At 49.8% G+C, this 26347-nt stretch overlaps 1 protein-coding gene across 9 annotated transcripts in view; it reads left to right on the forward strand.

Annotated features, from left to right (window-relative positions):
* The first annotated feature begins 2797 nt into the window (after positions 1 to 2797).
* Positions 2798 to 26347, forward strand: part of FOXP1 (forkhead box P1) — a 515936-nt gene continuing 492386 nt past the window's right edge. For 5 of the 9 annotated variants that reach the window (XM_079122626.1, XM_079122625.1, XM_079122642.1 and 2 more), the window contains exon 1: positions 2798 to 2951. The gene's annotated coding sequence lies outside the window, so the exon portion shown is untranslated. The remainder of the gene's footprint in view (positions 2952 to 26347) is intronic. The other 4 variants (XM_079122624.1, XM_079122629.1, XM_079122630.1 and 1 more) reach the window with 1 other exon arrangement.

A 26347-nucleotide genomic window follows, 5' to 3' on the forward strand; every position in this document is an offset into this window, starting at 1 on the left:
CTCTCGCTCTCCCCAGGAGCTGAAGGGGTCCCCCTTTCCCTCTTCCGAGGACCCCCGCCCCCGAGCCCCTTATTTTCCAGGTCTTTCCTGCCAGCTTCTTCCCTTGCCAGGGACTGCTCTGGCGTTCCTCCTCTCCGGTCGTGGGGCTCGGCCTCTGCCCTCTCCCCATCCACCCGGGACGCCCCTCACGTCCCCTCCCCCAGCCTGCTCCCCCATCCCCCGCTTTGGCAATTGCGATTTTTTTTTTTTTTTTGCTGCGAGCCCTGTTGTTTACCCAGCAGGTGGATGTGACGTCAGGGACGCACAACAGCAAAAAATAACAACATCTCCCTCCGCGACGTGGTGGCCTCTCGCGCGCCTTATTTATTTATTTGTTCCGGGATGCGGGGGGAGGGGGCGGGCGCAGCGCCCGGAGCCCGGGGCGGGCGCGGCTGGCGTCCGGGGGCGCCGGGGGCCTCGGGGGGCTCGTGGGGCGCAGAGGGCGGCGGGCCGGCGGGCGGCGGGCCGGGCCGGCGCGGTGCGCTCTGCGGGCGCCGGCGGGGCTCGGGAAGCTAGTCCGCAGCGGAGGAATCTATTGTTATTTATTGTGTGGCGGCGGCATGCTGTACGCGGCGGCCCGGCCCTCGCCCGAGAGTGCGTGTGTGCGCGCGTGTGTGCGCGAGTGTGTGTGCGCGGGTGAGTGTGTGCGCGGGGCGCGCGCGCGGGCGGGAGTGGGCGCGCGCGGGGAAAGGCCCGAAAACACCTTAGTTTGCACCGAGAGACCATTTGCAGCGGGTGAGTTTGTATTTTTCCATTTCTGCTCCACTTTTTCCCAAGCCGCCTCCTGCCTTGTTTCCGCCACTTTAAACAACAACAACAACCAGCACAAAAAAAAAAAAAAAAAAAAAAAAAAAAAAGGAAAAAAAAAAGAAAAAAAAAAAAAAACTACTTTCCACCTCCAGGCTCCACGTGCATCTCCCCAGCCCTCCCCTCTCTCCCTCTTCCCCAGGTCCGGGCCCAGGCTCCGGGTGGGGGCTGCGAGCCAGTGCAAGGGTGGGGGAGCTCGGCGGCGCCCGCACCCTTGGGTCCATTTGCATAAGTCAAAGGGGGGGGGTGCGGTGTGGGCCGCGAGAGGCGAGATCGCCTCCCCCTCGGCCCCTTCCCGCCTCTCTCTGCGCTCTCCACGATCGCCGGGGCTAGAGAAATCAATAAGCCCAGGCCGCCTGTCGCAACTTTCAGTGTCCAGCGTCGGCGTCCGGTGGCCACTGGGTGCGGGGCGGGTGCGGGGCCCGGGTATGGGCAGCGGCGGGAGGGGACGTGCGGCGGGCGCCTCCTGGGCTCAAAGTTTGGACTCAAAGCAAACTTTTCCCTTTCCTTTTCCACGGGTGTGTGCCCCTGGGCTGCCCAGAGGGCCCCGGCAGACTGACTAGGGACGCCTGGGCCCCACGCTTGGGGTTATCTCCTGAGCCACGCGTGCCTTGTCCTGAACCCAGCAGTGGGGACGCTCTGCAGCTAGCCCCTGGCTCCTGGAAAACTCAGACACACACCAGCGCACCCTCCGCCAGACACGCAACCCCACACACGTTTGTCCCCCGCGGCCCCAGCTTCCTCGAGAGGCGCTGGCGACAGCCGTGGCCAGATCCTCGGGTGGGCATGGGAACAGGGTGCGCTGCGAGGAATCGCAGCACCCGGAACCTCCTCCCCTCGCCACGCACACTTTCTGGTTTTACTCCCCCACCCCCAGCTTAGGGAAGGGGGGGGGGATTTCCAAAGCCCTGGTCTGTTCTGCGACGCACGCGTGTCACCGCGTCCCTCCGGCCCCGTCCCGGCAACCGATGGCTCTCCATTCCTCGCCTGCGCGCAGCCTTCCTCTCCAGCTCCCAGCGCTTCATTCCTGTCCCGCAGAGACGACTCCCTGGAGCCGACCAGCCGAGGCGGCGTGCGCTTGGGGTGGGGACCAAGGCGGTGGCGGTGGCGCCAGGAGCCTAGGAGTTTGCCAGCTGCCGCGGGGTCGCGGTCATTTGCTGCCTCCGCCTCCCCTCGCCCCCGCCTCCCGCCCCCCTCCTCCCCAGACACCGCCGCGCTCGGAAACTTTGATTCCTTCTCCTTTTTGGCCCTCGGCGAGCCCCCCTCCCCACCTGTTGTGAGCTCCGCCTCGGTCCCCGGAGACTGGCGGTGACACACACGGGCGCCGGGGAGCTCCGCGCCCAGAAACAAAGTCGCATGCCCCCTCCCAAGTGTTTGCTTCGAAATCGCTGCCTGCAGTCCCCCATTGCGGTGCAGCTCCCGCCCCCAGTGAGAATAAGGACTAAATAAACAGTTGTAACTCGGAACCGTGCGCCCGCGATCGGCTCCCTATCCCACCCCCTTCCCCCCGCCCTCCCCCTTCTTTATTGTTGTTGCAACTTTGTAAGATCCTGGGAAGGTGCGGAGACTTTGGCTCGGGCCGATTTCCCGGTCTCGGGATCCTGGCTGGGATTCCCGGAGCCGCATCCTCTCTCTCCTCCACGCGCACTCGGGGTCCTCCGAGCCCGCTGCCCTCTCTCGTCTCGGCCCCTCAGCCTACTCACCCGTCCCGTCCCCTTCGATCTTCCCCAACCTGCACGGGGAAAGACTTGCTGAGAGAGTCGCCCCGGTTTCTTGTCGACCGCAGACCCCGAAAGTTTGCCAGAGGAAGAGAGCGCACGGCGAGCGAGCGGGCCAAGGGCAGCGGCAGCCGTGCCGGGGACCATGGTGCTGCCGGCGCCTCCTCCGCGGGCGTGAAGGCGGCGCTCCCATCCCTCCCCGGACTCAGCGGGTAAGTCGGGGCGACCGCGGCTGCCGGGGCGAAGACTCGGGCGGGGGCGCGGGGCAGGGGACACCAGAGAGCCCCGGGCTGCACCAGGGCTTCTCCCTGCCCAGAGAGCCAGCCTGGGCGGCGAGAGCGCAGCGATAAGGCTCCCGGAGCAAGGAATGTGCCCACCCTCTAGCCGGTAGGTGCTTCGAAATACAGGACTTTCTTTCTCCCTTTTTCCTCCTTTCTTTCCTAAATCCGAAAATCTGGAGATCAAAGTTTAGCGTGGAGTGTAACGTGCTTCGATAAAATATGGTGACATCCCTCGGTCTCCTTCTCACCCCACTCCCCCCTTATAACCATTAATTATTTCCAAGTCATTGTGTCCAAATACCCTTGCTAGGCTGATTACAAAGTGTATTGATTTAGCCTGGGCGCATCCTATCCTCTCTTCTTAATTTATTTTCTTGTTGCTCGGCCAGAAGACCCAAAATGAAACTTATTTCTTCGTCTTCTCTTTCTCCCCACCCCGCAAACGCTCATCTGTGAGGCTTCAGCAGAATAATGAGATTAATATAAACATTTCATTCGGTTGTGTTTGAAGCTCCAGTCCTCTTCTGCCGGGTTGGGGTGCTCTTAGGTCCAGACGCAGGTATTTCCTAAGTTGGGATTTCTTATTTTGATACTGCCCTTTAAACAAGAGGCTGGAGGAGCTCTGGATTCACTTTGAATGGAGGAGCCTGGGCTTTGAAACCGTGCACACTTCACCTTTGCCTGTCGGCAGACTTGAGGATTTAGGACTTGTACAATAGCTGAGTTGAGAAAGCCTCAAGCATATTTAAGGAATTTCTCTCTTGCTGAAAATATGTGGAAGAATGTCTGCAATATTTTTACCTCCTACCCCCCCCCCCCCACACACACACACTCTGTTTTTCCAGTGAGACTCAATTTGGGGGGAGATGTTTTGAATAGAATTTGAAGTGAAATATTAAGACTTCAGGTGTTGTCTACCCAGGGCTATTCTGCATAATTGAGACCGAAGTTCCTGTTAATTTCTGTGTTAGAAATCTTCTAGAATTTTGCTTCTCAAAGTAGAAATACCCACCTCTTTAAGTCCAGGAAAAAAAAAATACTGGCCTCATATTTTCAGAAATTTGGGATGGTTTTTTCCCACACCTTTCCGTTTGAAAGTCTCATAATTAGAGAGCATTAAAAATATAAAAAGCAACTCAGCTAGTTACCATTCAAAAGGTGTCAGCTAAAAATCTCACTGCAAAGGGAAAAAAAAGGTTTAACATCTTGCTACTGGCTACATCACCCCCTCTCCAGACTTTGGATTAGTCATTGTATAAAAGAGAGAGAGGGAGAAAAAAAAAAAAAATCACTTTTTTTTTTTTTTTTTGGTAAAGTAAAGTAAACAGCCTCCAACTGCTGAACCTTGACAACCCAAATTAAGGAAGCAGGAGAGATCAAACAGAACTGCTGCTGGGTTGTTGTCAGGAGCTGGACGTGGAGAGCCCCAGACTGCTTCACCAGGCAGCAAGGCTATATGTTCATTTATGCAGAAATGGGCCATTGCATTGCTGATCTTTGTTGTGCAAGGGAAGGCTCACTTGGAAAGGAAGAACTCGGTCCCTCTCTGGGCTGCGTTTGCTTTCTTGTGGATGCAGAGTTGCTCAACAAGTTAATTTGTTTGTTTGTTTCCATGCATCTCTCTTTATAAGGAGAATTCACCCAAAAAGGTATTCAAAGAATATTAAGTCATCTGGAGGCTTTCTTGCTCCCCAGAGCTGTACAGTGGAATTCTTTTTACTAGCATTAGACTCCTACACTAGAGTTAGATAACATTTTCTCACATCCAGCTTAGAAGATCTGCCTCATCAGGGAAGCCAGGGTTTTGTATGTGAAGGTTTAAATCTGATGTGAAGCTCAAAAAGGAAAGAAAGAAAAAAAAAAAAAAAAGAAAGAAAGAAAGAAAAGAAAAGAAAAGGAAAAAAAAAGAAAAAAAAAATCCCTGGTAGTGAGTTTTGTGTCAGCCCCCTCTTGGAATTTAAAAAGGGGAGAACATTCTCCAGATTAGACATAACCTCTTTTTTTAGATTGACATTCAGCATGACCACGATGCTACTTTTATTCAAGTTTTTTGTAACTTGTCCTTGCTTGTTGTCTAGGAAAATTGAACTGCTTTACATTTTTAAGGAAAGTAGTAACAGTAATTACTTTAGCGTTTTGTTTTCACAGGTTTATCAAAGTATAGTGAAAGAAACATCAACTATCCAAATTCACTGTCTCAAATTAAGGGGTTTACATAGCTGGAAATGTCTGTAAGATTTGGTGTTTATATTTAAATCCTGGAGTATAAACTGTGTAACACTTTTTTTTCCCCAGCTATAAACTATCCCCAAATTAAATGTCATTTTTAATTAAGTAGAACAAAGTAGAAAATAGAATGAGTAAACACATACGGAAGAATAAAAATAATTGTCATTTAAACCTTGTATTTTTAATTAACAAGTGTTGATCACATAGTAAGCACTTTGTTTTTTTATAAGCCAGAGTTTCATAACCATTGTGCACAACATGTTTCAAAGCCTGTGGTTTTATTGGATATACCTTTATTGTATAATTAAGCAATGGAGTTAAACATACACATGATGCTGTTAGGCAATTTTCTGCAATATGTAATGTTTTTAGAAAGCTATAAATATTTTCTGGTTAAATCATTTGTACCAACAATAGCAGAAGTTAACTGAGTTAATATTGAGCCCAGGCATGGTTGTTTTTTCTGTTACTGAGTTTTTTCTTGCTTCTTTTTCCATACCCCTGACCTTGTAAATTTGCATTCTGAGCCTCCGTTGACAGGTATTGTGTTTTCAGCAGTTGTTTAAGCCAACAGAAGAAGAATTGGGATATTTTCCCCCAAACAAATGTATTTATACCACATCAAGGTCAATGCCAAAATCCAGAGAGAGGGGGAGGACATAGCAGAGGTGGCAACCTGTTTTGCACCCTGCTTCCTGTCTGCAGCCGGTCTTCTGTGCATATTTATTTGGTCTTCATGTTTCAGTTAAGATTCAGACTCAGTTTTAAAACATTATCTTGTAAGATTCCGAGTCACCGAAAAGTATGCGTGTTCAGGGAAGGCTGGGCATGGCGGGGCCCATGGTTGGGTATGCCAAGAATATTTACAGAGTCTAGCAAGAGTTTTGTCTTTTAAAAATAATTTTAAGCACACGTTAATAAAATTTGAATAGATTGTAGGCTGTCAGAAAATAGTATAAATTTTGTTTATGATTCAGTTACTTTAAGGTACTTACATTAAAGAAACTCATTTAACCCCTGGCTGAAGAGCATTAAATGGGGAGGAAAGCCTTCCAAAGAGCTCCCCCTGCCCTTTGCTCTCCCGATAATCTTAAATTACTACAATTTAATTGCAACTTCAAGGCACTGAGTGTGAGCTGTTTCTCTGTGCCTGAGACAGGGTTTTCAGTGCATACATGGCTCCATTTGCACAGGTGGTATTTTTGTTTAAAAAAAAAAAATCTTTTTTTTTTTTTTTTTTGCGCTAAGGGCTTTTTTCTTTCCTTTCTTATCCTGTTAGATGTCACCGTCCTTTTATAGATTCCAGTCATAGTAAATGCCATTTGTGCTAAGACAGCAGTATTGGCCTTTTTTTTTTTTCCTCCTTGTTAAGTATGTTTTTGAATTCAGAGCACATAAAAGCCCCAAACAGGTAGGGGTTTGTTTTCTAAAGAAAATAACTCCAAGAAAGGCATCTCTTGAATAGACAGGTGAAGTTTGTGCATGAGGTTTGGGGTATACTTTTACTGTTTGCAGGGGATTTTTTTTTTTTTTTTTTAACTTGGTGGTTGAAAATCTCACCAGGTGGTCAAACACTGAGCTTTTGAGACCAACCAGGAAGCCAAGTAAGTTTGCATTGGGGTTGTCTATCTTCTGAATGATCTTTCTGGTGACTTGTTACTCCAGTCTGCAGACCTTTGAGTGATATGGGCACTGTCCAAGAAACCGTCTTCGGCTGGATTTTTTGAAACTATTTCTCTTGTCTGGTACTTGGATGAATTAAAGTTAGAGGTGCCAAAAGCCAGAGCGGCAGCAGCCCATGAGATGAGGCGAGTTCCTGAAACGGGCAAACTTGGCCAAATTTGGGGTATCTTCTGCGTGACGGTTGTCCCCCCCCGCCTTCCCTGGGACGTTTATAGTTTACTTCAGAGTGCATGTGACCATGTGGTTAATGGAAATTAAGCAGATTTGGATTATGCCGCCAACCTAAAAATAAACGTCGTGAGGAACGTTTGATTTCACAAAGTGCTTTGGTTTTGCATCCCAGGGATGATGTTCCTGCACTGAGAGTTCAGGGCTGGGGCTCTGGACAGAGGAAGGAGGAAGAGGAGAGGTGCATGGCTGGCGGGAAGGAGGACTGGACGGCACTCTTTGTTTCTCTAATGGATTATCCGTGGCAGTGACAGCCAGCGGTGCAAAGGCGTTGCTCCATGTAGAAGGCGGCTCCGGGGAGCCTCATCTTTTGCCTCGTCGAGGAATCTATTGACCAGATTGGCTCGTGGCTGCCTCTGCACGGCGGCTCGGCTCGTTTTTCTTTCTGCATTTCCCTGATGCCAGGTTTTAAAGTGCACCCTGCCTCTTAAACACAACAGGTGTTTGGTCATTATTTTGTGGGACTTAGAGAAAAACGTCTCCTACCTAGGCAGCCACAGGGAGCAGGTGCTGTCTAAAGAGGAAGGGCCTGGGACCCCCACAGGTGTAAATGGGTCGTTCTTGAGAGCCTGCCTAAGCTGTTTTGTTTTTCAAGGAGGGCTCCCCTTGTTTCACTTAGTCCCAGGAAATTTATGATTGTCCTGGTTGAGGAATGTTCTCGAGAGGAGCGAAGAGCACAGGGAGCTTGTCAGTGGTTTGGTTTCGATGTTCAACGTGATGGGGTTAAATTCGTTTCTTCAATCTGAGTACTTAAAGTAACTAAATCGTAAACAAAATTTATATTAGATCCTGACAACTAATAATCTATTTAAATTACATTAAAGTATCTGGGCAAAAATTTAATTAAAGACAGAAGTACCGTCAAGCCCTGTAAATATCCTGACAGGTCTACTCAAATGGAACTGATATCACGAAATATTTACATATGTCTCGTGCGTTCGGGAACATCTCAGCAGTGCCTCGGCAAAGCTAATTGCACTTTCTTTCCAAGTCACAGTTTTAATAAAACAGGGTCTTTTTTTTTTTTTTTTTTTGGTCTTTTTAAAGGAATAGGAATACGTACAAAATTGTGTTCCGGTTTTGTTTGTTTACTGTTGTGTTCTCTGTACTCAGGATCACTCTGTGATGAGTTTATTTCCTCAAACTGCTGCTGATTCTGGCAGCTGCAGGGATTGCTGCCTAGAACTCATGTCCTCCTGACTAGAGGCTAGCCTGGTCCTGCCCCGTCCACTGAGGGATAGCGAGGGGTTCTGGGTGAGGCACTGTCGGGTCGCTGTTGATAGCAAGTAAAATAGATTCTCTTCGGGTGGGACAGAGTGTTTCTCCTGAATCTCATATTTAGGTGCATGTTTCTGTATCACTAATGAACATGGATGTCCACACTTTGCAGATTCTCTGATCTCATCTAATTTTGTGATCGGCTTTGTTTACTAAGACACTGCATATTTCTAGCATCAGACTGAAAAAGCTGAATTCCCGAGGTGTCTCTCCCTCGCCCAGCACTGCACTGGAGTTGGGATGTCTCTGCTTCGGGTTCCTGGCTGGGAACGGGGGCTGGTGATCTGAGGTGTGTTCTTCCATCTCAGTGACCCAGTAGTCCAGGGCTGTGTTGTTACTCATTTAAGGCGTTCCGGGGGCTGTGAGGACAGCAACCTCTGTACTTACAGGGGCGAGTGTGGTGTGGATTTTGCTTGGCTCTCTGCAGTTCCAGGGCCTGTCCCCTGGGGGGGAGGTGGCGCTTCCCCTCCTGGGGCAGGTGAGCACAGGGATGGAGACGGGTGCTCACGTCTGGGGTGGCAGGAGGTCGCAGTTGGTCACAATTTGGCATGTTCAAAGTAGGGCCTTTGCTTACCTAAATCCAGATTAGCATATGTTTGCACACTCAGGTTTGGGCAGGAGGTATAGAAAATACAGATTCTTGAATCAGAAGTTTTACTGACATGGGAATGTACATTTATAACACACTGTTCCCTGTAATTTGGATGGAACTATACAAAGACTTATGGACCAAGTAATATATGCTACTAGAGACTCTGGACCTGAACTCTCTTCTATTGGATATTACAGGGTTTTTTTTTTTTTTTTTTGCTTTCCCTTGAGGCCAAGTCTGTTATTTTGAAAATATTCAGATTTCTTTTAAGAATGAAAACCAGTGGTTTTTAACCAAACTTGTGTATGGCCTCCCAGCAGAGCTGTATCTGTAGACTGCTCTGCTGCTGGACCGGCTACCTCTGGGGTGGGGTCAGGCTTTGCATTTAAAAAAAAAAAGCGCCCACATGATTCTCTTGCCCACCTACGTGGGAAAGCTGGACTCCTCAGTGATCAAAGGCGGAGAAAAGCCTACAACCCTTCCTCAGGGTTTGATCGAGGTGCCTGGCCATTGTAAAACCTAAGAGAAGCACACGGGCTCCCTTTTCAGAATCAAGCACAAAAAGAAACATTAGCTGCTTAGAGGAGCAGAAGCCCAGCTAGGTCCCCACAGTTGAGCCAAGTGGTAGGAGCAGTCTGGAACATCACCTGGGTGCTTTCCATCGAAGCAGGTATTTCCTTTCACACCAGTGTCTTGCTTGAATCCTTGGTTCCTAGTGGATGTTGCTACATTGTAGCTACCAATTAGTGTCAAATGGCTTTCTGCAGGTTTTTTTTTTTTTTTTTTTTCTTCTCTGAGCATTCCATCTTAATTTAAAAATCTGAACTGTTTACTCATTAGATTAACCCTGCTGGCACAAGTATTTTGATTTCCCTCAGCATCTTGGGAAATTCTCTATCAGTGTATGCGATGGGGCATGTTGGAATATTGAAGGGGAGAACCTAGCCCCCCGGTGCCACACATAAAGCGGGATTCCAGAAAGAATGTATCCTTCCAGATTATGAGACAAGGAGATAAAATGCTAAAGAGGCTTATTTAAATATTCAGGGCTTCAGTTAATGATCTAACCCCCAAGATCAAAAGAGTTATTTAAATAAAAGTTGTACATCATTTTGGGGGGTGTGTAATGTGCATTTTGAAGTTAACCAGTAATAATGTGCTTGTCCAAAATGCCCTTACTTTATTTTTTTTTAAAAATTTCCATTTGGACTTGGGGTGTGGCTTCATTTTAATAGCTGCCAAAAAATTGGCCATTGTTTTTGTGCTTAGAACCTGGTGGTGCCCTGGGTTCAGGTGCATTTGGACGAGTCCTCTAATGCAAAGTTACTTTATTTCTGTTCAGACCCTGAAGCACTTAATAAAAAAAAAAAAAAATCCCTGATGAGCCCGACTTTAAAACTAGAGCATCTCTGTGGCTGAATGGGGGTCTCTGTGGAGGACGGGAAGCTGTGTGGTGGTCAGCAGGTGCCGTGGGGTGACTGGCTGGCTGATGAAATCCGAGTTCCATGTTAGATCATGCTCCCCTGTTTGTTGAAAGGACGTTGATCATTTCATTAGGAAAGGTTAAGTAATTAACTGATATTTCATTAGGGAGTCAAGGACACACCCTTTTTAGTGATGTGTTACAGAAATTTCCTCATAGAAAGTTTGCTGCATCTCATGTTTGGAGAGGAGCTGTTTGGGCCTGGGCAAGGGGGCCGGAGCCTCTTTAGAGACTCGCTGCCCCCTACCATGGCTGATCGTTTGGGAGAACACAGTCTGTGAAAGCAGGAGTCTGTGCAGCCCCGGGTTTTCCTTTAGGGACTTGCCGCTGGGCATGCCTTCACTGGGTTTAAGAAGCGTTCTGCTGCTTAAATGCATTGGTCTTATTTCCTAAATAGTGGCTTTTGTTGCTGTGTGTTGCCTGTTGACAGTGAACCTGCAGCCATGAGTCTGGTGAGCTCACAAGGAATTTTTACCCTGTGGCATCAAGTCAGCCTCCCTCCCCACCTACTGGGGCCGCTTCTGCCAGGGTCTCCCTGCCCCACCCACGTCAGCTGCAGCTCAAGGTTCAGATACTCCCAGGTAGGGGCTGGGAGAGGGACCCCCCCCACACACCAAAAGTTCACCTCTTTCCCATGAGCTTTTGCGCCTCCGTCCACACGAGGTCCCTTCTACCCCTCTTCCCTACGCACGTCTCATGTCAGCTGAACGTGGCAGGGATCCTTCAAGAGCCTTCTCCCTTCAGGGTCTGTTTTTGTTTTCTTTTGCTTAGGAAGTAGGACAGTCAGCTTGACTAAATATAGAGAGCGTCTCTGTGTTGGAGATGATTTTCCCATCGCACAGCACCGAGGTTAAAGAATTCTTGAAGTATGAGGTAATAATAAGCAATTTTGAAAACAGCGGAAATGGATTTTATAGTGGGATGCAGGGTTTCAGTGTCTTTGCCACCGGTGGCCCCCGACTGTGGTGTAAAATCCTGAGGCCTCAATCACTTTGATCCATTGAGCCGAGAAGGACTTTTCAGGAAAGAAATTGGCCAGGTATTTACAGAGCTATTTCTTTGAAAACGGTGGGCTTCTCTTTTTAAGTTTTTATGAAGAAATGCGTAAGATGCTGCAAAGGAATGGGGACGGATCCCGGAGCACCCCTGTACCTGTGGTCCCGCCTGGGAAAGCTCACATCTAGCACCCCTGTACCTGTGTCCCTGCCTGGTGGCTGGTCTGATGGAGGAGGCTCCTGCTTCTCACGCACCCCTCCTGGGCAGGTGCAGAATCCTGGGATCCACCCCCACCCCAGCCCCACTTGCTTTCCCCTGGATGCATGTGTTTCCAAGACAGGCTCACGCCTTGGTGTCAGGGCTGTGTTCCTTACCGCCTGGCTCTTTCATGCAATGCAGTTGGCCGTGTGGGTGCACAGAGCTGCAGAGTTTCTGTCCCTTTGGCGTGCTATCTTAATCGTAGACGTGATCTTTACATTTGACCCTAAAACCAAGCAGATCTGTGATGCCGGACGCTGACAATTTAGGGTGGACGCGAAAACATCAGTCCTGACTCGCAACTTGGTGATTTGTTCATTTGCCAATATTATGTGTGTGTGTGAGAGAGTGAAACCTTAAATAATCTTGACCGTTTATCAGAAAATTTGATGAAAAAAGAATCAATCAAGTGGCTGATCTCTTCCATTAAGGGAAAAATATAGGCAAAGCATTAAAGGAACTTGGCCATTTTGTCGTTCTTATTTAAAGACTTGGCTTAGAACTTAACAGTTACATATGCAGGGTAGCGAGTTAAAAAGCCATGTTTAATTAACAGGCGCTTTGTAATTCTGCACCCTTGTTATGATATAACACCTTGTTCTTCAGCGTAGAAAGTGATTTCTGCATAATTTAAAGGACTGGCATCTTTATGGTAAGAAAGCCATATAAATAAAGATATACTTAGATGGAAATCGGAACATGTTTTTAAAATAGTGTCTACTTCCAGCTCTGTTACCAAACTTGCTGCATAAGCCGGACTTGACGTTCTGTGATTATGCTAATGACCCAAAGAATCGATGATGCGAGACTAGATGCTATCAGTGGCCTAATCGGAGAAAGTTATCAGTTTTTTTTTGTCATTAAGTATTAGTGATAAATAATACACTGTTCATTTTGAGTAGATGGAACATATTTAATTCTGATGTACAGAGTTTCAATTTCACCAGGCTCATTCCTGAGTGAAATGACAATCTTTTGTAATTTCAGAGGAAAGAGAAAAGGCATTTGAGTGAGCTGGCCAAGTGGGGCCATCTAGAAGTTTACCTTGACCAGCCCGGGGAGCCTGGAAAAGCTTTGTTTTTTTTTTTCTCCCTTCTAGACAACTTGGTTATTTGTACTGACGTTTTATTAGGAATATCAGATGTTCGGTAAATAGCATAAACGACCAGAGATGTTAAACAAAATAGTCTCAAGGTAGATAGTGTTTCCCTGAAGAACGGAGAATAACATAACAAAGGGTGAATGTTTGGACAGAGCTCTGTTTAAATGGCCGGTGTGTGTTCAACGGGGACTGTTGAAGTCCTGGGACCTGTTAAACAATAGTTTTAATTTAAACAAAAAATGGAGTTTCTCATATCAAATAAGGTTATGCTCGGTAATGGTTTATTTAAAGAGAAGTCATACTTGAAAGTCAGCATCTTTCTGTGGCTCCATAAAATCCTGTGGGAAAATGGTGACCCCACAGAATTCCTAGCTCGGTTCTGTCTGAAGAGGTTTCTCCACACGTGGGGGTGACCATTCGTTTTACTGCAGCATGTGGTGACAAGAGAAAAAAGCTGGAGAATAATTAGCTGTGTTTTATAGGATGCGCGGGAGAGGGATTGGAGGCTGCGGAGGAAGGGGAGGGGGCGTCGGCCCCAATGCTGTTTAAAGTGCATAATCAAAACGATTCTCTTAAAAGCAAGCGTTCCCACCCCGGCCTGGGCTAGCTGTGTTCCGCCATCTTCCTGCCACTGCCCCATCCGTCCGTCCAGGTTGGCTGTGACCAGCTGGGCCATCTGCTGTTCCAGCAGTGGTTTTCTCTATGCTAAGGCAGGCCAATTGGGTCAAATTTTGTGATCTGGCAGATGTCCACTGGAGCTAAGATCAGGCCAGACTCATTTTTATGTGTGTCCAAAGCCAAGATTCCAAGTTGGTGAAAGGCTGTGGAATTTATTTCCCAGAGCGTTGCCCACACCGCGTTCTCCTTTCTTCACTACCTCCTTGCACAGAGAGGATTGCTTAATGCTCTGATAATTATGCTGGATCCCTCTGTACTTTCGAACACCTGTGCGTAATTCAGATCATGGGTGGTCACGGAGCCGGCCCGAGAAATGGCTTCTCTATCAGAGTGGGAAAATCCCGGGAACCCGACTACGCACCGCATGAGGGGGCTGAGGGAGGGCGGACCGTTTCCCTTGAACTTGAACTTGCATCTCTCTGTGTCAAAGTATCCCTAGCTCTTGGGCTGGGGAGAGGCTTATAATGAATAACTCAAAACTAATGCATTTCAAAATAGCCTGCGTTGTCGTCGATCCCTAACCATCACCCGTACCTGTTCTTTTAACCCATGCCAGGTGAGCATGGCAGCTTCCTCTCAGAGTGGGCAGGGCTGCTGCTGAGATGTGGAGTGTTTGTGGAGGAGTTCGGGGTCCTGTCAGAGCTCAGTGAGGGCCCACTACAGGCCACACCATTGTCGACGAAGAGACTGTGGTTCAGAGAGGAGACATGAGTTTCACTGTGGCACTAGCCATTGGGCTTACCTGCATCCATATCTCTAGCCACATGGGGAATGCAGGTGTCTGCCTTGGTGTACGTATGTGAGTGTGCATGTCTGTATATGTACCGTGCGAATGTAAACCCGTTAAAACTGGCACACACAGCTCGTGTTCCTGTGTGTGTTTGCTCATGTGCTTTTCTTCCCGGTCTCAGTACATTTCTTGTATCCCCAGTCTGGGGTATAATTATCGGCAACTACTTAGTCTTCCAGCGCATGCGTTTATATTTGGTTTTCTTCTTCTATTTGAGGACAGCACCATCCGGACCAAACCGTCTCTCCGGTGTTGCAAATGCGCGTGGGACTAAGGATAGACCAGCCCGCGGATCTGCCAGTGTTTGCCGTGTGTGTGTTGTACTTGGTGCGCGTGTGCATACACATGGGCACGGGTGTAGGCGGGAGGCATGTACCTGCGTGTGGGCCAAACAGCCGACGTGTGAGGACCTGGAAGTGATTTTTAGGGAGTTGTTCACACTCGCGGCCTGGAGGTTTGTATGCGTGCTGTCCTGGGTGCCCCTGTTCAAGCCATCCATGACACGCGTGTCTCCGTTTTCTTATGCTGTGACCATCACGCTGAGCACATTTTGGTTTGCAGGTCAGAGCATGTATTAGGGATGAGGTGAAAAAAGAAATGCTTGTTTTCTGCATTAAGTATCAATTTTGGAGTATCTAGGACAACCGAGCCCAGTCGCAGAGTGTAAATAGCCCATGAAACAAGTTGTCTGTGGAAATGTAGAAGACTCTAAATCTTATGAGGCTTTCGAAAATCCCCAAAGCAAATAAAAAGTGGAAGGAGACCAGCGACATATTTCCAGCCCCGCGTGAGATTAAACGGCAGGGTAACCTGCTTGACATCATGAAGAGTTTCAAGATGGTGGCCGCAGAGCCTCAGACCAGGGGCGGGCCTTCTGGGGACACTGACTGCACAGGTCACCTCCCAGGAGCTGGCCCTGCCTGGGACACAGACTCAGCCTTTGCTTCTCCACACGAGGGTTTGCTCCCCAGGAACAGGGGACAGGGAGGGAACAGGCCGTCACTCCTGGGACTTGGTGCTCTGTCTGCTGCTGAATCCGGGCTGGGCTGCAGATTTCCCGCCCAGAACATACCTCCTCCTGGGGTACAGGACATGTGCTGCAGGTCACACGTGGGTCCTCTCTTGCTGGGGGGATTCGGCAGCCTGTGCATAGTCCTGGGGGGAGGCGTGTCCTGCTCCTGCTCTTCCTCCCTCCCCGCTCCCCTTTTTCTGGTACCGGTATTGACCTCGGGATTGCTCTGTCATGAGCTGCATCCCCGGTCCCTTTTTATTTTTTATTTATTTTGAGAGAGGGTCTTGCTCAGTTTCTGAGGCTGGCCTTGAACTTGCAGTCCTCTTGCCTTGGCCTCCCAACTTGCGGGGATAACAGGCGTGCACCCTGTACCTGGTTCGCACTCCTAGGATCTCACCACTCTGAACCTCTGTCCAAAGTGGACAGAGGACCTTGTCACCTTCGTTGCTCTTCATTGTCACCTGCCCTGGGCTTCAGTCTGGAAGAGGCCTGTGGGGCCTAGCATCAGAAGACAACCTCAGAAAAGAACATCACGGGCTTTTTCAAGGGTGAAGATAGGAGTCTTAACCACAGTGTAACTTAACGGTTTCCTTAAAAAAAAAAAAAAGTAAAGGAGCTTCCATTCTTTGCTTGGGGTTAATCGCGGCATGCGCAGCTCCTCTCTGGAAGGGCCGCTTTGTCCAGGAATCGCATGCTGACTAGGCCAGTGTCCTGGACCGGTGGCTGGCCCCGCCACGAAGAACCGTCTGGTGGACGTGCTGTCCCGTCGTCTTGGCTAGTGGGGCACCGGCACAGAATAACATCAGCGGGCTTCCCTAGTGAGTCGAGTCCCAGGGAGGGGGAACCAGAGTGGATTCTTCTGATGTCACAGTTGCAGAATGTGGATGCGTTCCGGAATGTCTTTGTTCTCCCCTGCAACCTGTCCTGCTCTCAGCCACCTGGTAGTGGGCATCGGAGCCAGCCCCTCCATCTATGAGTTCTAGGTAGCTCTTGGTGGTGAGGGTGACTCACGCGGCGCCTTCAGCCACCTGGGCGCCTGGAAGGCCTGCACAGGCCGTGATTCCTGGCAGCTCTGCCTCCACAGTAAGAATTCTCCCTCTGGCCTGAATGTGTGTTCGAGGGAGCGAGGTCCTGGCCCTTCACGTCCCCCGCTTTGGCGTGTTTGGTGGCAGAGGTGACACGTTCACACAGCTTACCGTCCGAGCTCTCCCGGCTCCTTCCAGCTGCCCCCGCTTCCCTCCTCCACGCCTCTCTCCTGCCCTCTCCGTCCAGCCGCGTGGTCCTTCCTGACACTGGGCATGCACCAGTTCCCAAGGGACCGAGGCAGGGATGCTTCCTGAGGACCCGGGGGGGGATGTGACCGCTGATGGGGAGCCCCAGGGGCCCAGCTGGGAGAGACATTCTCCAGTTTGCTCTCCAGGGAGCAAAAGAAGCCAGGCGGGTGGCCACCTTCAAGGGGAGGCGCTTTTGGAATTGGTCGGCGTTGATCCTCTGCGCCAGTGCCCCCCGTGGGCGCCCCCTCCCCAGGCTGCACCCTGCAGCCCTCCTGTCCAGCCCCCGCCTGCTGCTGGGGGGATGCCTGTCACAACCAGGACCAGGCCTGAGTCAGATCTCGTGAGGGTTCATGGTCAGGCGCGCAACCTGGCTGTGTTTGCCTTGTCCGTCTGAGCTGCTCTCCAGCCGGTGTCCTGTCCTCGGTTCCCAGGGGACGGGGGACGGCGGGAGGTGGCATTCCACAGCCCATCTTACTGCTAATCCACTCTGTTCTCCGCGTCTCTACTTCCCCACCCGTCGGGGCACTTGGCCAACCAGCGGGCTGCTTCCCAGGTTGGGTAGAGGGGCCTTGCCTTCGCCCCTCACCCGGTGACAGATGCGCCCATCTCTGGCGAGAGGTGCCGTGTGCTCGTGGAGGGTCGTCCCGGACAGTGCCAGGTGCGGCGCTCATGTCCCTGCAGGGTTCCGAGCGCCCCTGTAGAGAGTTGCTACAGCAGCCACCGTGGAGGGTGCAGCGTGGATACCACTTCATTTACTCATTCATTCACTCCTTGGCTGGCTTACTGAGTGATTCCTCATTTGTCATTTAGTGACCCCAGATTACTACTGGGCCAGAACCATGGCTGTTCACCCCACCCTGGGCTGACTCTGGAATATCCTGGTGGACGTTTTCACACAGAATCACTTAGACCTCCCCCGGCTGGTTGATCACAGGGATCTTTGTTGGTAAGCATGTGCCCTCCATCATCTTCAGCCTTCTGTTTACTGAACAGACGGCCCCGGGGTCAGCGAGTCCTCTTAGTGCAGAGTTATGATTTCTGTAACAAGTGGGCTTAGGTTCCCCGTTGACTACCTAAAATACCCTCGGTACTACCAGACATCAGCAGGCATCCTTCTCGCTTCTCTTTCTTCCTTCTTTCCCTCTGTTTGAAGCCAGGGGTACATCACCACTGACCTACGTCCCCCGTCCTTTTAATCTTATTTCATTTTGAGGCTGGGTCTCACTGAGTTGCCCAGGATGACCTTGAACTTGTGATCCTGCTGCCTCAACATCCCGAGCTGCTGGGATTCCAGCCATGGGCCACCCGCCCAGTTCACGTGCTGTTTCTTTCTAGCCTGAGCATTTAATTAAGACCTGGCAGATGGATTTTTTTCTGTGGGGCTAGGAGGCAGGTGTCATCTTGAGTAAGTCATGATTTGAATTTCTTGTGACGAGTATGCAGCTCTCTGTGTATGTGTATCTAGCAAAGACTGTTGCACAATGAATTGTAAAAATCAGATGTCCCGGCAGTGACTTCCTGTTACGGATGTTCTGCAGAGGAATTGCTTTTACACCAGCCCTGTGCCTGGTGTCTCCCTGGGAAGGCAGACCCTTGAGGAAGGTTGACTCATAACCTGAAGTCCACCCATCCTTATTTCATTCCCCAATACTGCATCAGGGACAGTGTGACAGAAGACACCGGGGTCTGTGGCCCCTGACTCCCTGGTGGGCAATTTGGTTTCTATCCTCTTTTCAATTTCTATTGCAAAACCGCATGGAAATAACTTCCCCAAAGGATTGGTGGCTTGTTCATTGAAATATATTCCCACCTATACCTAATTTAAACATCTCAAACTCTGCCAAAGCCTTTTGAGTCTCAGCATGAGAAGTTTAGTGGATGCTGAGGACACTAAGCTCCAGGCACAGGTTGGGGGTGCTGCCAAACCCGGGTCAGTGCGGTCCGGTGTTTTGGGCTTATGGTAATGGGGTGGTTCGGGGCCAGGGCTCCAGCTCAGCCCACTTTGGTTTGAAGAGTCTTTTTCACTCGTCAGGCGACTGACAGCATGTTAAACTTTCTGAGTTGCTTTCATCGGCCTTCATCTTCCGCGTTTAAAAGAGCATAATGATAGCATTGACCTCCTTGCTGGTCTGAGGATCAAATGATGTGACACCTGGTGCCTGGCGAATCCGGGGGCCTCGTGCATGTTAGCACCTGTGATGAGTGTTAGTCTGTCCCTATTGGCTCAGCGGCCCCTTAGTAAACAAGACTCCTCCTAGGCCCCGTTCCTATTGGCTCAGCGGCCCCTTAGTAAACAAGACTCCTCCTAGGCTCCATTCCTATTGGCTCAGCGTCCCTTACTAACCAAGAGTCCTCCTAGGCTCCGTCCCTATTGGCTCAATGTCCCCTTACTAACCAAGACTCCTCCTAGGCTCTGTCCCTATTGGTTCAGCGGCCCTTTACTAATCAAGACTCCTCCTAGGCTCCGTTCCTATTGGCTCAGTGGCCCCTTACTAACCAAGACTCCTCCTAGACTCCGTTCCTATTGGCTCATCGGCTCCTTACTAACCAAGACTCCTCCTAGGCTCCGTCCCTATTGGTTCAGTGGCCCTTTACTAACGAAGACTCCTCCTAGGCTCTGTCCCTATTGGTTCAGCGGCCCTTTACTAACCAAGACTCCTCCTAGGCTCTGTCCCTATTGGCTCATCGGCTCCTTACTAACCAAGACTCCTCCTAGGCTCCGTCCCTATTGGCTCAGCGTCCCCTTACTAACCAAGACTCCTCCTAGGCTCCGTCCCTATTGGCTCAGCGTCCCCTTACTAACCAAGTCTCCTCCTAGGCTCCGTCCCTATTGGCTCAGCGTCCCCTTACTAACCAAGACTCCTCCTAGGCTCCGTCCCTATTGGCTCAGCGTCCCCTTACTAACCAAGACTCCTCCTAGGCTCCGTCCCTATTGGCTCAGTGTCCCCTTACTAACCAAGACTCCTCCTAGGCTCCGTCCCTATTGGCTCATCGGCTCCTTACTAACCAAGACTCCTCCTAGGCTCCGTCCCTATTGGCTCAGCGTCCCCTTACTAACCAAGACTCCTCCTAGGCTCCGTTCCTATTGGCTCAATGTCCTCTTACTAACCGAGACTCCTCCTAGGCTCCGTTCCTATTGGCTCAGCACCCCTTAGTAACCAAGACTCCTCCTAGGCTCCGTTCCTATTGGTTAAGTGGCCTCTTACCTAGACAAGTCTTACTCCTAAGCAGCCCAGAGGGTGGGGAGCTTTGTCCAGGTCCCCAGGGCTTGGAGGAGGTCTGCAGACCTCTGATCCTGGCGTGGGACCTGAGCCTCAGGGTGGTTGCGCCCTCGTTGGGTTTTGCCGATTGGGTTGACTTGCTTTGGTTCTCTCTCTTGGCTTTTGAATAAGTTCCTAAAATATGGTTTTGTTGGGTGTTTTTATTTGCCTCTGACATCGGTGCAGGTGCAGATAACAGGAAGTGAAACCACAAGTGGCCCAAGGGGGCCCCGCTCCGCTGGTGCCTAGCAGGTGTCGGCTGGCGCTGTCCCCTGACTGATGATCTGGGAAGCTGGGTACTCACTCGCGCCCTGAGGATTACGGGGTGAAGCCACAGCAGGCGGCTGGCACCCCTGCCTGGCTCCCTTATAGGGCGTTGGAGGAGCTGGTGCTGGAGCCGGCCTCACCTGCAAGCCTCCTGTGGGCCGTTCGGTCCGGGGCCGCCTCCTTCGAGGGGCTTCCTCCTGGGGGCAACAAAGTTCTCTGACAGGTGAATTCACAGGGTGTGCCCGGATCTGAAGTCCACCCTGGCTTTGAGACCACATCGGATGTTTCTTCCTTCCAGTCTGTAAAATTTTGGCAATTGAAGACCCGTGGCAAGCATACCAGAGTTTTGAAAGGTTCGAATATTTGCACCGACCAGTGGCTGTCTACAGAAAACGTCTGTGGTGCTGCGTCTTGAAGGGCTCAGGAAGGCACACGGCGGCCCCGGGCTCGGTTTCCGTGTTTTGTTCTCTGGACTGCCCCGCGTTGCCCGCCCTCTGGAAGGAGTGTCTGGGTGGCTCCTCTGCCGAATCCGCACCTGGGCCTGGACGCGCCACCCGTTTGCTGCTGTGGGAAGTGCGCATCTCAAGGCACTCGCCTGACCCCAGGAGGCAGCCAGAGCCTTTGCCTCGTCCCTCCTCTGGGCCAGGACGTTGTCCTCCCTTAACGTCATCCTTCAGGGCCACTCTGTGGCCACAGGGCACATGCGCCCTCACACCCGGCCCCCAATGGTTGGTCCCCACCTGGCCTCATGCGTCCAGCTGGCTCCTGCGTCCATCCCCAGCCTCATTAGCTCTGCATCTTCCAGAAGAGGCCCAGTCCTCTTCCCATTGCTCTTGAAAGAGGGGGTGGGGGGCTCCCAAATACAGAGGAAGGCCCAGCACCAGCTGGGGTCTGGGTGCTCCCCAAGGCTTCTTTAGCCTCCGTCTGTGACGTGGTTTGGCAACGCTGATGTGAGCTGGGAGGGAGGTCACTAGGACCCGTTGTCTGTGTGATTCTTACGCTTAGAGGCTGAGTTTCATGGTGCCACCTCAGGAGGCCAGCGCCGCGGGTCCTGAGCCAGATGGTCCGCTTTGCAGCCCATCCACCGCTCCCCGGCCACAGGACCTTTGCTCCCGGGGTCGCCCGGGGTTGTGCCCACGTGATTATCGTTACCCGCTCCCAATCTGGGCAGAGGCATCATGGAGAGAATGCGTGTAGAACTTCCAGATCCTTCCACGTCTTGGCAGATTGGGAGTCAGAAGCCCGAGAGAGGCCAGTTTGGAGAGTCCTGCTTTTAAACGGAGGCTGCTCCTGCCATCAGCCCAGGCATCTCCTCTGCCTGGGATGGAGACCGTGGAAGGAGTTTGGAGCAGTCGGGTATCAGGTCTTGGCATGGAAACTAGGAGATGAGAAGCGTTTCCTTGCTACTTGCCATAACTCATTTGCATTTATTTTAAATTTCTCATTCCCTGGGAAAAAAAGAAACCAAAGAGGAAAGGCAGCTTTGCCACTTCCTAAATCAGCGGGATAGGCAACGAGAACGCTGCTCAGAGATCATGCCGGTGACGCTCTGCCCGGGTGGAACTTGGAGTGCAGATTGTCTGGGGTGGCAGACAGCAGTCCGCGGAGCCCTGGGGGCCACGTTCCAAGATTCCCCACGGGTGCCTGAGCCCCGGGGAGGGCCAAGCCCTGCATGCTTCGTGGCTCCCCTGTTCATGCTCCCCTAAGATGAAGCTTAGTTCATAAGCTAGGCAAGTCAGAGGTCAGCCATAGCCAGTAGTAGAACAGTTCATAGCAACGCAGTGAAATTATGTGAATGTGCTTGTCCCCCCCTCTCTCTTTCTTTCAAAATATCCATCTCATGTTTTTGGAATGCAGTTGACTGCAGGTGAGGGGGCCGGCGAGGCCCAGTCTGCAGCTTTGCAGCTGCAGGGACAGTGGCAGTAGCTGATGTGTCCGGCTCCTTCCGTCTATCCGGTAACTTGGGAGGCAGACACAATGTCCTCTTCATTTGTAGGTGAGGAGACTGAGGCACAGAGGGGATGGGTTTTCCCAGAGTCATGTGGCTGAGTTTATCCTCCCCTGCCTGAAGTACCGTGGAGAATCACACCAGGCCTCAGTGGCAGGGGACCTTGGTCACCATCTGGTTTGAATGCTGTGTTTATTAATTTTTGTAACATCTTTATTGAGATAAAACTCATATGTGTAAACTCACTAGCTTAAAAGTGTACAATTCAGTAGTTTTTAGTGTATTCACACACAATTGATTTAGATTATATTCATTACATACACATGTATACTCAAATACAACTTAACAGCTATTCTCCCGTTTCCTCCTACCCCCTCGGCACTTACCATTTTGTCTGTAAATGTGCCTGTTCTGGACATTTCATATGAGTGGAATTGTACAACATACAGCCTTTGGATTCTGTCAGCCTAATGTTTTCAGCGTTCAGCCACAGGTTGCATGAATCATCATGCCATCCTTTTGATGGCCTAGTGATATTCCACTGTGTAGATATACCACAATTTGCTTCTCCATCCATTTGTTGATGGATGCTTGGCTCTATTTCCACTTTTGGCTTTTGTAATTTAGGTTATTGTGAACATTCCTATACAGGTTTCTCTGAAGTATGTTTTCAGTACTCATGGGTGTATACCTAGAAGTAGAATTGCAACCTTTTGCAGATTTGCCAGATGGCTTTCCAAAGCAGCTGGGCTGTTTTATGTTGTCACTAGCAGTACATGAGGGTTCCAGTTTCTCTGCATCCACTGTTCTTGTCTTTTTGTTAAATGTCTTCATGATTGCACATCTTCTTTTTGCAGGTAGGAAATTGAGCTGGGGAGGATTTAATGATTTGCTTCAGTGATCACGTGTGGTTCTGTGAGCCAGGTTCTTTCCTGGGCACGGAAGGTGTAAGGACCTTCCTGCAGGGACTCACAGGAGCATGATGGGAATGGCCGGTGGAGTCCAGTTGGCAAGACCCACATCTGGGAAGGACCTGGGAGGCCAGGGCCATTCCTGAGGCCCTCGGAGGAGGCCAGGCCCATGTGGCCTTAAGTGCAGGTTTCCTAGAAGACATAGTGGGCATGGGGATGGTACTGGGCTGGGGCCCACCTCCCCAAAGCCCCTTCCCAGCGTCCTATATGCTGGTGGGTGTCTTTGTCCTCGCCTGCCTTCCGTGCACAAGTACAGAACACGGATCTTGAGGAATGGGAGTCAGAAGCCACGTTGAACCCAGGACCCTGCTCCCTCTCCTCTGCCTCAGTGGGGGCAAGGTGGGCCCTTGACCATGGCCACCCAGCCTGGCCACCTCCCCACACAGAAGCTCCCAGCGGTATTTCTTGTTTGCCACAGTTGCTGGCTCAGTTTAGGTCCCTGAGGAGACTGAGTTTTGAAGGCCCTTTCTCATGGTGATCAGGGAATTTGTGCCAGGCACGTAGTCTGGGGACACAGAGGACTTTTATTTCTTTTGATGGGCAGGTAGATACCTTTTGGGGAGAATTTTAAATTGATCATTTGAGGTGTGGAAGATAATCTAGAGGCACGTGGACATTTGATAAAATATATTTCCCTGAAAGCATACACCTTACTAAGTCCCCTATTCTCCTTCTCTGGTTCAGACAATAAGCTAGTCATTTCCCAGTTATTTGTTCAGAAAGGTAACTTGCAATTTGCCCAACTTTTAGAAATCATGTTTCTCTAAGATTTCATTTATCCCCCATCCTTAAGGAAACAGTGATCACCATTTTTGCCTGTGTAAATCTAATTTTCGGAATCTGTTCTAGTGAGCAAATGCTTGTGAGTGATATTAAACAGTTGGGTTTCCTGAATCTTTTCCCTTTGATTTTACGCCGTGAACGTTTTTTGTATCATCAAGCAGTCTCTGTGAGCACGAGTTTTGAAGAGTGCCATGGTTGCACTCAGGTTACTTATCGGCATTTACTTAACTGGTGTTTTGGTGTTTTGGCTGGCTGTTTGCAGCATTTCCATCTTTGGCCGACATAGTAACGCTTGGGTGCACATTCAGGTGCGTCCATTTGCTTGCTTAGGATAAATTCTGTAAATGGATCTGCGAGGTGGGAAGAAGCTGAGCCTTCTGTTGGCTGGTTCCCTGGGCCTTCCCGTAAAAGTTTCTTTTTGTGGCAAACGTGGAGCAAGCTGGCCCTTCCCCTTTCCCCCTCTGACCGTTTTCTAGGTGACACATGGTTAGAATCCTGGGAACACGCAGCTCATGCACAGCCGATGGAATCACTCCTTACCCGCTGCATCGTGGTCGGACTTCTGTGACTTACCTATTCGTATCAACTGCAGAGTTTTAAAATGGGGAGCTTATAGTATTACAGACTTAGGAGATCTTTTTACATTCTAGACTCTTATATTTTCTTTTTCTTTCTTTTCTTTTTTTTTTTGTGGTGCTGGGGAATTGAACCTAGGGCCTCGTGAGGCCAGCACTTGACCAACTGAGCTACATCCCAGCCCTAGACCCTCATATTTTCTAAAATTTTTAAATACTGTGTATAAAGTGTCTTTTGGGATAATCATATCCATTTTTATGATCTTTTCATTTATACCTTGTCACATTCTCTAGGACCTATTTTTCTACCCAATGCATAATATTTTAGTAATTGTTTTATGGTTATTTTCCTTTTCTTTCTTCTCTCCTTTTATTTTTCTCTCTCTCTCTCTCTCTCTCTCTCTTTTTTTTCTTTTTAAGTGTTTAACTTGCAGCTCTCTTAGTTTCATTTCGCTGTATGGTGTGAGGCAAAGGTTTGAATTGTTAAGTAAGTTGTGGTTCCAGATTTACGTTGTGATCAATGTTCTTGCATTATTAATTTTAGATGCTGTAGTGTAGACTGAATTTTAATCTATAACAGGCTCACGGGTGCTTTCTTTTCCTGGCCCTGGGGATCCAGCCCAGAGTCCTGGGCGTGCTGGGTAAGTACTCCCCAACTGGGGACATCCCAGCCCTTTCTGTTTCTTACTTTGAGACAGAAACTCGCGAAGCTGCGGAGGCTGGCCTTACTCTTGCCATCCTTCTGCCTCAGCCTCCTGGGTCTTGCTGGGACTTGAGGTGTCACACGAGGCTCTTCTCTGCCTTTCCTGTTCAGCTTCACAGACAAGCAATATTGAGCGGTAGCTGTGCGTGTTCTGCTGTTGGGATTCTCTGGTCGAAGCCTCATGGCCTTGAACACGCTGCGTGCTGAGTTCGAAGCTTCTGTGCCCTTCAGGATGCGGTGGGCAGTAAGTGAGGGAAAGCCATAAAGGAGTCACCTGTGAGTTTTTCTGGGGCAATTCTGCTTGTCTGCCTGTTGCTCAAGAATCCCACCTGGTTCCACGTGGGTCCAGATTGTTTTCCTTTGTACCCAGGCGTTCCTAGTCGCAGACTTGAACTGCATATGCCACTTCTCCGCCCGCGTGGTGAGACGTGTGCGCTGTGGTCTTGGAGCGCTGGCCAGTAGCCCCCCTGTCCCTCTTGACCCGTTCTGGGCACACTGTCTCGAACCCGTGTCTTAAAGTTCTTAGTGTAAACAGGGAAGAGCGGAGGCGGATTGGTTCTGTTGTAAGATGCAGCCTGAGCTGTTGGAGTCGGTTTTCAGGTTTTCTGTGTCGAGTGCCATCAACTTGGAAATATTAATTTTTGTTGTGTGCTCAAGTTTTAGAAGCATATAGTTTTTTAAAGTATTTTTTTAGTTGTCAATGGATCTTTATTTTATTTATTTATATGCAGTGCTGACAATTGAACCCCGTGCCTCACACATGCTAGTCAAGCGCTGTGCCCCTGAGCCACCACCCCAGCCCCAGAAGCATATGTTCTGTAATAAACGCCTTTGGTGGTGATGAACTTTAAAAGTGTCCCCGATTCCCTCCTGGGCTCCAGGAGGGTCCCCCAGACGTTAACTTTCATAAAGTGCGTTTGATTGGCTGCTGTCCACCGTGGGGGGTCACCGTGAAGCCACTGAGCGTTTAGAAATCAGGAAACCACCGGCTGAAGAGGTACCACATCATTTTCAAAGTGAGGACTAACTTTTTAATAAGACCGGACCCCATGCCGGGGCTGAGCCTGCGTTTCTGTTCTCTTCTGTGAAGCATGGCTCTTCATTTAGATCCACGGCGTGTTTTCTGGATTCCTGCTGCCTTCCGAGGTTTCTTAGACACATCCCAAGAGGGAGCCATGACTTGGGGGGTGTGGTGCTCTTTATGTGAGTTTTTTTTTTTTTTTTTTTTTTTTTTTTAATAAACCGTGAGCGATGCCAGCTTCACATCCATGTCCTTGGACACTTCAAATAAAATCTCATTCAAGGTCATTTCAGTGATAATATATATATTTTTTCCCATCCAAGTCATGACATCAAATTAAAGCTCATGGAATTTCATTCTTTTGAAGATGA

This window comes from Sciurus vulgaris (assembly GCF_902686455.1).
Source record: "Sciurus vulgaris genome assembly, chromosome: 19".
Classification (NCBI taxonomy): Eukaryota; Metazoa; Chordata; class Mammalia; order Rodentia; family Sciuridae; genus Sciurus; species Sciurus vulgaris.